The sequence below is a fragment of the Platichthys flesus genome, chromosome 4, assembly GCF_949316205.1.
Source record: "Platichthys flesus chromosome 4, fPlaFle2.1, whole genome shotgun sequence".
In the NCBI taxonomy this organism is placed as follows: domain Eukaryota; kingdom Metazoa; phylum Chordata; class Actinopteri; order Pleuronectiformes; family Pleuronectidae; genus Platichthys; species Platichthys flesus.
The window spans coordinates 24,825,697-24,838,047 of NC_084948.1; positions in this window are offsets into that span (position 1 = coordinate 24,825,697).

A 12,351-nucleotide genomic window follows, 5' to 3' on the forward strand; every position below is an offset into this window, starting at 1 on the left:
GGATTACTCAGCAACTACAAAATAAATCTACATTTAACCAAAACGGTATAAAAGGTTCAACTTATACCTTCAATTTGGTGCATGTCCAAAATAAAGAGCTGGATCTCATAGATATAAATATTGTCGCTGTATTGAAAAAAAGTTAATATAATTCTCATAGAGTTACCAACTTTATTATTAAAGGCAATACTATTGGTGCATGAAGTGCAGCAGAGACACAGTAAACAACAACAGAGATGTCACAGGTATACATGGCGGGTGATCAATAATCGCCCCCTCTTGTTTGTGAAGCCTGAGTTCTTCACTCGGAGCCCAACGAGCCTCTTGCTCTGCTGCTTTATTAGTATTCCTGCGGCGGACCTGAGAAAGTTGTGGAAACGCTCTTCATCTGATAAATCAGTATTAAGGGTTTTCATCAGAGAGAGAATCACACCGCTCCTCCACACTTCTCCACCGGGAGGCTGAATAACAATTGTACCTTCTTCCAAAAAAAAAAAAAAAAGTTTTCCAATCATCCTCCCTTCTCATGGTTAAATTTAAAGCCCATTAATTTGATGTCACCTGAAGTTTCCCCATCCAATATATTTCTTCTGCTGACGGAGCGATGTAGCCAAAGAGATGAACTCGAAATCAAGCAAACAATTCAATACGGAAACACAAAGGGGGGGTATTTTGTTTCCAGAGCCGTTTCCAGACGTGATCTCCAGAGGACATCCGCAGATTTGGGTTTGGACTTTCTGCAGAGTTTGTCTTTCACACATGAACATCTCAGCAGGAGGTTTCTCGACTCATTTAGGACACAAACATCTGTTCAGGTTGAGGCTGCAAGCCGTAAACAATCATAAGACACCGGGATCCCCAAAAACTCTCCTGACATCTCAATTGGTGTCTTTTACTCGTGAGATATTTGTGTTGTTTTGGTTTTTTAAATGTTTGTGTCTTTCTTGTGTTAGAAATGTCATCTACACGACCACATGGGGTCCTCCAGACATTCTGAGGACTTCACACTTTAAGAAACTCGGCAGAAAGTCCGGATGCTCTCACTCGGATATTTGCGTTCCTCCTTCGAAGGATCTTAAGACCTCAGCTCACGTCTGGAAGCAGCTGAAAGGATTGAACTCCTCCTCTCATCGCCATCAGGCCTTCAGATGTTTTTCCCTGTAAATGTGAGTGAGCTGCTGTTGGTGGTATGTTTCACATTCAGTTTTTGTTGTCCACTGCTGATGGAACAAAACTCACTGTGGAGCTCAGGCTGAATAACTGTTGTTGGGTCCATTTCACGTTTGAAGAAATATGGGCGAGTGGAGGAAAGCTGCCTCAGAAGAGATCAGTGTTTCTCACAGAGGAACTTGCTTTGAAGGAAAGCCTTAATAACTGCGTGGCTTTCGATTTTAAGGGGCCACATAAGAAGGTGCCTGCCCTGGTGGTGATCGAAGCTTTGTTTGCAGTCTCTGGGATCCCGACAGCTCTCCGCCAGGTAATTGAAAACAGAAAAAAAAAGAAGGTTTCTGTTATGGTCATCGAACACTGAAAGTCAACGCTGTTTTTTGCTGTTCAACACAGATATTAAAAGGCAATAACCTGCGCTGCCATGTTTATAATGTATTCAAATTGACTAAGGGTTTTCACACTCCGACAGTGTGGTGTGTGGAATATCACCAGACAGGCGAAATGCTGCCACGGAGCAGAAAGAAAGCCTAAATCCTGAGTTGGCTCCGACCAGAGACAACAAATCCATAACAGCAGCAGCAGCAGCCTCATCAGCACTTATAATTGTGAATGGGCTCAATAGACTCTGAAGCCCCACAGACCCCAGTCGCTGCTGAGCCTCTCAATCAAACTGCTCCAGACAGATTGGAATGAGACGAGCAGTTTATTGGCAGATGTGGTTCCACTCAGTGACTGCTGGTGCAAAAAAAACACATGCAGCAGGAAAAATGAAAAACTGCCACAGCTGGTAAAAATATAGACATGACAAAACCATTTCATAACCACTTATTTCCAATTTTTTTGAGTGTATGAAACATATCAGTACATATATATGTATTTAGTTGTGTTTTATAAAATGTTGTGTTTTATAAACATTCATTTAATTTCAAATATGATATATTCAAACATGATGCATATAATTAAAATATAAAAACAAATACAAAAACTAATTCTGGTTATGACACATACACAAACACACGCATACACATTGATGTGAGAGTACTGGCTATTAAAAGTATATATGTATGAAAACATATGAATTAAACAAAGATCCAATACTTCAATTTTCATAAAAGGCCAAAAAACACATTATAAAGACGACTCTGCTATTCCTCACTAGATGATGTAACTAAATAGCAGGCATGTGGCCAAAAATGTCACATCCCGACATTTCCGAAAATTCTTTTAAGTTGTCATATTTGAGGTCAAACTTCCGGACAGCAGATCAAGATGGATGACACTACTCCCCCCCCCCCACCCCCCCCGTACAAAAATGAAACCAAAGTATTTTGGGCATTTGACGTCATTGAAAGCCGGTCTGTGTAGAAATGCCTGTGGAGTCAGTAAATCAAGACTTTTCACATATCGTCATTATTTAAAGGGTATTTTTACTTTTTTATTTGGTCCACTCAAATGGATGAGCGGGGATTATGATCAATCACCATTAACTGAACTCTTCTTTGACTCTTCCAAGTGATCTTGGAGAAGTGAAGCAGATGTAAATATCAGCAATTAATTAAATACTGTAACTTCAAGTGTCACCATTTATAAAATTACAGAAATTCACAGTTTAATATTTGGAAATTTAGGACTTTTAACAGTATTAAGACATTAAGAACTTCATATTTGTGTTTGGGCACATGAGTTAATTCGTTAAATGGTCCAGCAGCCGTAACATCAGTGAAGTAGGCAGAGTGACATTTGGACGCAGACGGTTCTCAGTGCAGTCCAAAACCCCCCCCCAAAAAATAGACAGACCCACATTCACAGATTTCTGATCAGCGAGCTCACTGTGCAGCAGATGCCTCTCACAAATGTCAAGTTGTTATTTTCTCTCTATCACAGACGTCGTGTTTTCACATCGCAGAGTGAGTCTCCCAGCGTCCGTCCGGGAGCAAGGTGAGGGCCGGACTAATGACCGTCCAGAGCGTCTGCGGAGACGCCATCAAAGCTGTCGTCCATCGTCACACAACCGCCACACAACCGCTACACAAAGCTGGTAAATAATCAGCGGGGGGACTGGGGACTGCAGTTGACAGAAACTCAATAATCCAAGGTCGGGGCATTTAACAGGCAAAGACAAAAGGCTTATCTCACCACTTCTCGTTTGCGTCTCTTCTCCGACGATGTCAATCAGAGCCGATGAGTGACAGTTCCCCACTTTAAAGATTTATGCTAATCTGAAAAGTTGCAATCGCGCAGCGGACAAGTCGGCCGCTGACGTGGAATCAGGTTGAACGAACACGTCAGGAAGAAAAAACAAAGATACCATAAACAATCTGGTCTGGTGCAGTCGGACACTTTGATAGAATCATCAGTGCACGTGACGGACAGAGCAGCCGAGCGGCCGCCACATCAACACCTCACTCTCAAGACGAGTGGCTCCAGATTTACTGTTTCTTCTCGAAGGAGGATTAGACTCTTAGCTTTGATGTGACATGTGCTTTGATGAGCTGCTCTGGTAAACGTGCCCGAGGAGGGAGAGGATGCTCAGGTGTGATCGATGCCACCGAGCAGCTGCAGGGTGAAAAGGAGTGTGTGACTCTACATGTTTAATCCTGCTGGACGTCATGATACGGATTCAACACACAGTCTTTACACTAAGTTTTATCCTTATTGGACACCGAGGATGCTGGAGTCACTGTATGTGTAACACAAAACCTTCCTTGTGTCAAACAACGTATTCAGTTTACACTCTGACGTGAGGAAATAAAGGTTTTACCATAAAATGCAGTGCAGATATAATTAAAAAGTCCCATAAATATAAACGTAAAAGCTGCAGTTATGTTGTGTATATGTTGTGTAGCTTGATAGCAATTGATGAACAACCTGTAGATGATTAAGTCCAAACATGGAACAAATGCATCAATCATGGCAAACAAGTACAAGTACAAGTTATATATGGTAGTATAGTTTATTCAGTACCATAAACAAACATTTGAAGTTTTTCCACAGAAGAAAATAATATGTGCAGCATCCTGAAGTCGTGAGTCGTTTTCAGACATTTTTGCAGTTTTGTGTGCACAATTATCTGGAAATGTTCCCACTGCTGCTGTATATTATCACATGGGCTCTCTCGGACTCGGGGGGGGCCTGACGGGAAAAGTTCCAGAAAAACGGCTCAAGCAACTGACTTGTGTGTTAAAGCCCCTCTGGATGATTTCAGGACAACGTGTGGACGTCAGTGGAGCCGGAGACGGAGAAAATGGATTAGAAACAATGTCCCCAGCCAGATCCAGTCTCTGCACACTGAGGGATGATGGTCCATTCTTCACCCCCATGATATTTGTTATGTTCCTAGTTAATTATGTTTAATGCTGTTTTCTGGAAATGCTCCTGCAGTCATAATACAACTCTTCTTTATTAGTACTATTCTTTTTATTTTTTTGATTTCAGCAGCCTCCATGTTGCAGCTTCAGTCTCCCACAAACCTTTCAGCTTTTATTTTGTGATGGCAGAGTGAGTTATGAATAGCAGGCGAGCACAGGGCTCATTAGCACCAGGAGCCAAAAAGGAAGTGTGAGTTTGTGTGTGTGTGTGTGTGTGTGTGTGTGTGTTTAGATGTTTTGACCATTTTAGTGATTCAGTGAACACTTATGTGATCCAGCTACTGCAGCTCTGATTCTGGAATCATCTGCCTGAAGATCATTGAGTTAATTAAAATGGACGACGCATCTCTTCTTCCTGTAACTGCACAAAATCGTATCGACAACCAATCAATAATCAATAATGATGTTTTACCCCATTATAAAAACATCAGATCCCTAACGAGCATGAGAGTCAGTATTAAATAATGAATCAATCCATCTATTTATAAGGGATTCTAACAAAAATCATAAATATCAGTGCCCTAAACAAGCCCGATTTCCCCCCCTTCAAGATCCATTAATTATTTCCTGTGAATCAATGAAAATGTTCTCTCTTGGTTCTAAAGCTGATTAATAAACCAACGGACAGGAGCTTGATTTGGCCCATCTGCTAACATGGAGGAGGTAGGGTTTATGAGCTACACTGCAGGCAGCCACCAGGGGGCGATCAGGGTCGTGCCACTTTAGTGTCGCGCTCACAGATTAGTTTGCGCTCTTCATGTTTTTACTCTGCTTTTCATTTGAACGTTTCTCCTCCCTCTCATTTGAACCACATGTTCTGCAGTCATGTTTATAAATGTACAGTTTTCACCGACGTCTGTAGAAAAATGAATAAACCTCGGTTGTGTTCACGCCAAAGGATCCGAGGCCTCGGGGACAATCCGGCGGGGGACCTCTTGAGCCGCAGCTTACATGTGCAAACTGCCATCTCTGAAAGACTGAAGCCGGGGGCCATGTGTCATTGTTTCCACAAACGGCCTGATCTGAGGCTTGGAGTGGTCGCCCATTGTTTGAGTAAACACAAAGACAGCTTTTGTGTGAAAATGCTAAACTGAGATCAGCTCCTGCAGGCGAGCGGGTTTCGGGCTGCGGGCTGCGGGGCGAGCGGCGGCGCCTCAGAAGAGCACGTTGGTAATCAAACAGTCCTGAAACCGAAACCCAGTGAAATCAAACTGCGCCGACGGAAAGCCCGGGAGGAAAACTATGAAGATTATCCAACAATTGCACAAGTTAAGAAATCCAGCAGGATCCTCTGAAGCCCACATTACATTGATTTTGTGCCAGCGCGCGATATAGCAAACATATCAGCGGCTCTATTGATTTCAGCGGGTGTGTTTTTCGGAGGATAAATGGCCAATTGGATATCAAGCACGAGCTCCACTTTCTCCCTAACCCCTGAGCTCCTCTCCACAGGTTGAAAAATGCCACGTTACAGCTGCACTTTATTACACTCATCTATCAGCACGTGTGTGCGTCCTGCGTTTCCAAAGCGGCGCCTTTACAGTAATTTCAATTTCACTACAGTATCAGATCATTTAGATTTTTTTTTTACGAACACAAAAAGCATTCCCATAACTCATTCTGCCGGGTGCAGTCAAATTGTTTTCCCCTCAGCCCCCCGATAAGAATTCCCGCTTGTTAAATTGGATGAATGGCCTCTCAGCAACACACTTATCTGCTCGTGTGCGGCGTCAAACATGTGTGCACGGCCATCTTAGAACCAGACGCGTCTCATTTAATGCGAGGAGTTTACACGCCGTGATGTGTGGAGGCGACGGCGGCGACAGCTCCCGCCGTTAATTGATGATTTATTGTAATTCTCTGGGTTTGGGCATCTGGTGTGTTGCGTTGCCGTTTGTTCTTTCTACACCAAACCGGGGAGGAGCCGTCGAACACGCGGATCAGAGCCCGAGACGACGTTCATCAAGACGACCTCCACGTCCACTCCACCTGCCGGCTGCGGCTCCTCCCAGCTGTTTGTTCTGCAGCTTCCAAAATGAATCTGGTTCCCCGGTTCTCCGGCTCCGACTCCAGTTTACCATCCGCGGAAACAAGATGTGCACATGTGACACGCCGGTCTGAGTGAAGGCTAAAGTGCAGCGCTCACGAGAGCAATTTCCTCATTTGAGCTCTGAGTCAATAAGGTCAAACACAGGACATTAATCACCGGAGTTAGAAAAAAGAGAAAGGGAATCTGGACGTCTCGGTACAAAGGGAAGCGGCTCTCGGCTCAACCTGCGAGCGGAGAGCCAGGTTTCCAGCCTACAGCTCATTAAATCTGAATTGAATTTCTTCTGAGTTGCCCGTGCTGCAGATCTGTATTCACCTCGGGTGATGAACCTCTTCTGGCTACCAATTAAAGGGAAACATTTACATGTGCGCACCAATTTAAATGCACCACCATCAGAGCAGACATGCTCAATCACCTCCGAGTCCGTCCCATTCATCAGGCTTACAGCGCCAGTCTCCCCCTGTATTGATTCTCCTGCACGTGTGTGTGTCTCTGTGTGTGTGTGTGTGTGTGTGTGTACCTGTTTTCACTCTGGGAGGATGCTGCAGCTCGACTGGGACTACGCCTCATTTTGCCTCCACGGTGTGTTACCGTCATACAGAGAACACAAACGGTGTGAGACATCACAGGTGAATGATTTAAGCCCGGAGCATATTGACCGTCTGTGTCTCATTGATGTGGACATTGATTCTACAAGTATCATTGTTGTCTCCTCCTTTTAGATGTTGGCTCCCTGCAGGGTGTCTGAGGTTCACACAGACCCCCCCCCCCCTGGAGCTGGTTTGTTCGATGAAGCGTTTCTCTGGTCCAAGAGCCGGGAGTTCGGATTAAAAGGTTCAAAGAAACTAATGAATTCACCCAATTCATCATTTTCTTAGCCCTCACTGCACTGTACATACCATCGTGTTTCTTTTTTAGACCCAGAAGTCACTGGGATGACATATCTGGGCTGGGGGTGGGGGGGTGGGGGGTGCCTGCATGGGAACGCCTCGTGATCCAGAAAGAGCTGGAGAGTGTCAACAGGGGAGAGGGACGACTGGATCACAGTTCATTACCAGATACCTCCATGACCCGAGCTCGGATAAGTGGAAAAAATATAATCTAATTCATGGATGTTTATTTTTTTTATCCATAACACCCGAGTGCAACAACTCTGAATCGACATGGTATTGGATATTAACCAGTTTAATAGACAGACTGTGAAAATAAAGATTAGATTAAAAACATTCACAACTTTGATATTCTGAATCTTTACTTTTTACTGTAAATACTTCTATCATACTACAACCGCTGCCATCTTTAACTGATACTTCATCCTGTGAATGTACATAACATTACTTCCCATGAAGTATTTTTACACTCTCAATCCATATTTGCAGTACTCTCATCCCATCCACCCAGTATCTTATGACTGTACACTATGTTCTACTGTGTGCTATGTTTTGAGGACTTAATATGTTCTTCACAGGTTTACACTGAGGATCAGAGAGAAACAGTATTTCAATCCCATCTATGCCCTCTACTAATGTCAGAATCAGTCAAGTTGACTTTGATTTGACTTGACTTGACATTTAAACCGGATATTATTACAATCTGCCTCAGAATTGAGATTTTTCAGCTCTTTTCATATCTCTTAAGGTCAAAACTGTAAAACGTACATGCACAAACTCATTTCATATGTCATGTTAGTGAGGACCATGTAAATAATGTAATAGATTGAGATCATTGTTTTTTTCCTCTCAGTAAATAGACACTTGTCGTCCCTTCTGCTTTTTAACACCCAAGTCAGAAAGTAAATAAATACAGCTCTTAATGAATGACATTTGAAAAACCACAACACTTTCCAGTCACTCTGAAACAAGAGCGCGCGAAAGTGAGAAAGTTCCTCAGAAGTTGTTGGATCTTTTCGACTGCAGAATATGAAATGGGCAAGTATGGGGCTTCCTAATAATCCGGCCATTTTAAATATGGGAGATGAACAGTGAAGAGAAGCAGCGAGAGGAGGAGGGCGCGGCCTCCTCACTGTTTTATCACTCTGTTTCACTTTGAAGGAACCCTCAGATTGCTTTCCCCTGATCCAGGTTTTTACTGTGGCCTGCCACCCTGGGAATCTTTAAATCAGGCAATATGTCAGCGCCATGAAAGGTTCGCCGCACCTGGCTTTACTGGAAAGCAGGCAATGAAGCTGTAAAAGGCCAGGCGATGAACTGGATGCTCCCTTGCACAGACGGGGCTCCAGACCACGGATAAACCCTGCACTTACCTCTCCCCTCCTTCCTCCGTGGAGAATGGAGGCTGGGTGGGCTGCGGCGGGGTCTTAGTGACGGGTCAGGGAGGTTTAATCCAGTGCATTGAAAGGAACTGATGAGACTCTGATTCTTCAGCATCGACGGGCCATGAATAAAACATCAGGTGTCACCGCCGGACCGGCTGGTTATTTAGATCTTGAAAAACTCCCCAAAATACAAAAAAGGTGCAGGAATAATGAAGCTGCACAATTTATAGACAACAGGGGACGTTTGAGGAACACGAGCAGCTGCACAAGGTCACATGTGTGCCGGTGACAAATGACCCAGTTAGAGTGGTTTTCAGGGAAGAAAAATGCCACACACACAAAGACACACACACACACACAAACACACACACGGTGGTTAAATTCACTAAAAGGCAACATAAGACACAATAAGATGTGACAAACTGCCGGTGCGGTGCAACAGCTGGGATCAAGACAAATGTGACAAATGTCAAAAACCTGTGTCTGTGACCTCCTGGTGATGAACTCCTGTTTCCACGCGATGCCGAGCTCTGTCACATTCTGCTTTAACTCTTCAGACTCTTGTTCTTCACTTAGCGTCAAAACATTTGACCTTCGATGGTCACCTCACATTCAAGTTTTCTGGAAATCAGTCCAGTAGTTTTTGCATAATCCGGAAAACTAACTAACAAAAAAATGCAGATGAAAACACATTTCACATTATAAAATAAAGTGAATTCCTTCAAACGAATGCAAACATTTTAATTGGAGATTTAATAATTTTAATACCACAGACATCTACCTCTTAGCAAACCAGACGTGGAATATAAATGCACACACACAGATCTTTTCTAAGAGTTAAATATAAGAAGTGAAGATTTAGTGGATGAACTTTGTGGAAACTGAGGATTTAGCTCTTTGCTCTGTAGCAACAGTAAAAAGTTTGCAGCGATTAACAGAAACTCTCACTGAACTCAGACTTAGGAAACATTTTCCAACTGTAGATAAAAGTCAGACGGTCTCGAAAAACAATACTGTAGCTTTGATAAAGTCTGTGTTGCTGGAGGAGTTAACTAGTGAAGTGTGGTGGCAGAGTGGTGGGTCCTGGAAGTCTCACTGGTTTGTATCCTGGAAGTCTCAATGGTTTGTTTACTGGAAATCTACCTGGTTTGTTTACTGGAAGTCTCCGTTGTTTGTTTACTGGAAGTCTCAATGGTTTGTGTCCTGGAAGTCTACCTGGTTTGTTTGCTGGACGTCTCACTGGTTTGTTTACTGGAAGTCTCCCTGGTTTGTGTCCTGGAAATCTCCGCTGTTTGTTTACTGGAAGTCTCAATGGTTTGTGTCCTGGAAGTCTACCTGGTTTGTTTGCTGGACGTCCTACTGGTTTGTTTCCTGAACCTCTCACTGGTTTGTTTGCTGGACGTCCTACTGGTTTGTTTCCTGAACGTCTCACTGGTTTGTTTCCTGGACGTCTCACTGGTTTGTTTCCTGGTCTCCCTGGTTTGTATTCTGGAAGTCTCCCTGGTTTGTTGTGTATTCTTCTGGACGCCATGTTCCTCTCTGTGACATGTGATTGTGGATTAGTGGCCTCAATGAGAATGTGGGCCTGTTCACCCTCCTCTTCCTCCTCTTCCTCCTGCTGCTCTCAGGTGAGACATGCTCACAAGGTGCACACTGGGTAATTAGTGAAAGTGAACTGAACTGCAGGAAGTGCTTCCTTGAAGCAACAGGTTCCCACAATGCTCAGCAGATTAAGTCATTATAGCTGTTATGCTAACACATTGGCTGGCTCAACATTTAATCCAGGGATAGTGTTGAATCATGTTAACACACCATCAGCCTCAGGCCAGTTTATTGTGTGTAAATTATGAATGATAGATTTTTGGTCTTTTAAACGACTTAACTGAATTAAAATTAAGAATAAATTGCTTTAATCATGTTTAAATAAACTGAACCAACAATAATCTATGTGGGCGTAATCCAGATATCGTTAAATTTTAAAACTCCCCCTTAATCTTGCGCCACCATCAGGCTGAAAGTACATCTGCTCCCACATTGTGCACATCAGGGAGAAACCTGCTCCTTGACTTTTACGCCTCTGTCACCAGGTCGTATTTTGTGCAGCTGCACATCATCGCTCAGTCGTCTGCGTGGGACAATATTGACTTTGGGAGGAGCAGGTAACCGGGCAGATTATAAGGTCTTGGCTGAGCTCTGCACTTTGCTGACTACTTTTTCCTGCCTGACCTTTAAATCTCCCTATGCAGCCCCCAGATTTAGAAATCCATCCCCTGATATTTCCTCACACAATAGCTTCTGCAGGAAAGTCGCTTGGATCTTAAAATTGAACCCCCCCCCCCCCCTTCAATCTGCAGGGATTCGGCTGAATTCCAATAACTCTATAAACAAATCACCGAATGTGACTTTCATGTCCTGGAAGGAATTACACCTGCAGGGGAAGTTCTTGCGAGTGATTTATTTTGAGCAGCATGACGCATCACATCATATTTGGGAAAAACATAGAAATCAGACATCATGGGGCAGCGTCAAGCTTCTGATACCCCGGCAATAACAAGTGGCTTTATGAGGCTTTCAGTATTCAGCTTTTAGTTGAGAGCGTGACTGTGGACTGTTAATTCTTCTCTATAGGAACAGAGCTGTGTGTGCAGCTGCAGTCGCACAACCCATCGCTCCCGTATCAAACAAGACAAATGTCTGGGGGTAGAAACAACGCAAGGCTTGAACTACAAGGGACGGAAAAATGTAATCAACAACATTTGTCTTCCTTCGTCTCAGATTTACTCTTGAATGTGTCGCACTAATGAGGCCTCTCAGCAGGGGGCGCTCACTTTAATTTCTTACGAGGGGACGGCTCGCAGTTTATCAAATTAGCCGCTGTTCCTTGAAAACTTTCCCTTAATTGTGGACCATCTGCCACCACACATGCAACAGTATGAGTTTAATACATTACAAATCCAACTTCTGCAACTAGTGGATTGTTCAATTTAACTTTAAATCATGGATACGTTTGATGGAGCCTGGATTTTAAATCCTTGGCTCAATAAAATTATAATAACATGCAAATGAACCAATGCTAACTTCTGATGCTAACCATGTCGGGATGAAAGGAGGCAGTCCTTTATTTTCTTTCAAAAACATAAATACTATTTTCCCCTAGTGGCAGGTTGCAGTATTGGTCATAGACCCACTCTCCTCCATGTTAGCAGATAAAATGAGGACCAAACTAAACCATCATGAGAGATGGTTTTGTTATATTTAAGATGGTTTCCTGTCATTTCAGGTAGTTCTTATCACACTGATGGAGCATCCTAGATATCTTGGCTTGATTTTGTACAAGAGGAGGAAGTGGAGACACGTTGTTTGTCTTTGTACACAAAGTGTAATTCTGAGTTTTATCTAGTTCAAAATACTAGAGTTTGAATTGCTTCATCACAAGATGGCTGCATCTGAGTCCTGGATACTTTGGCTTCATTTCAGTTTTACAGTGG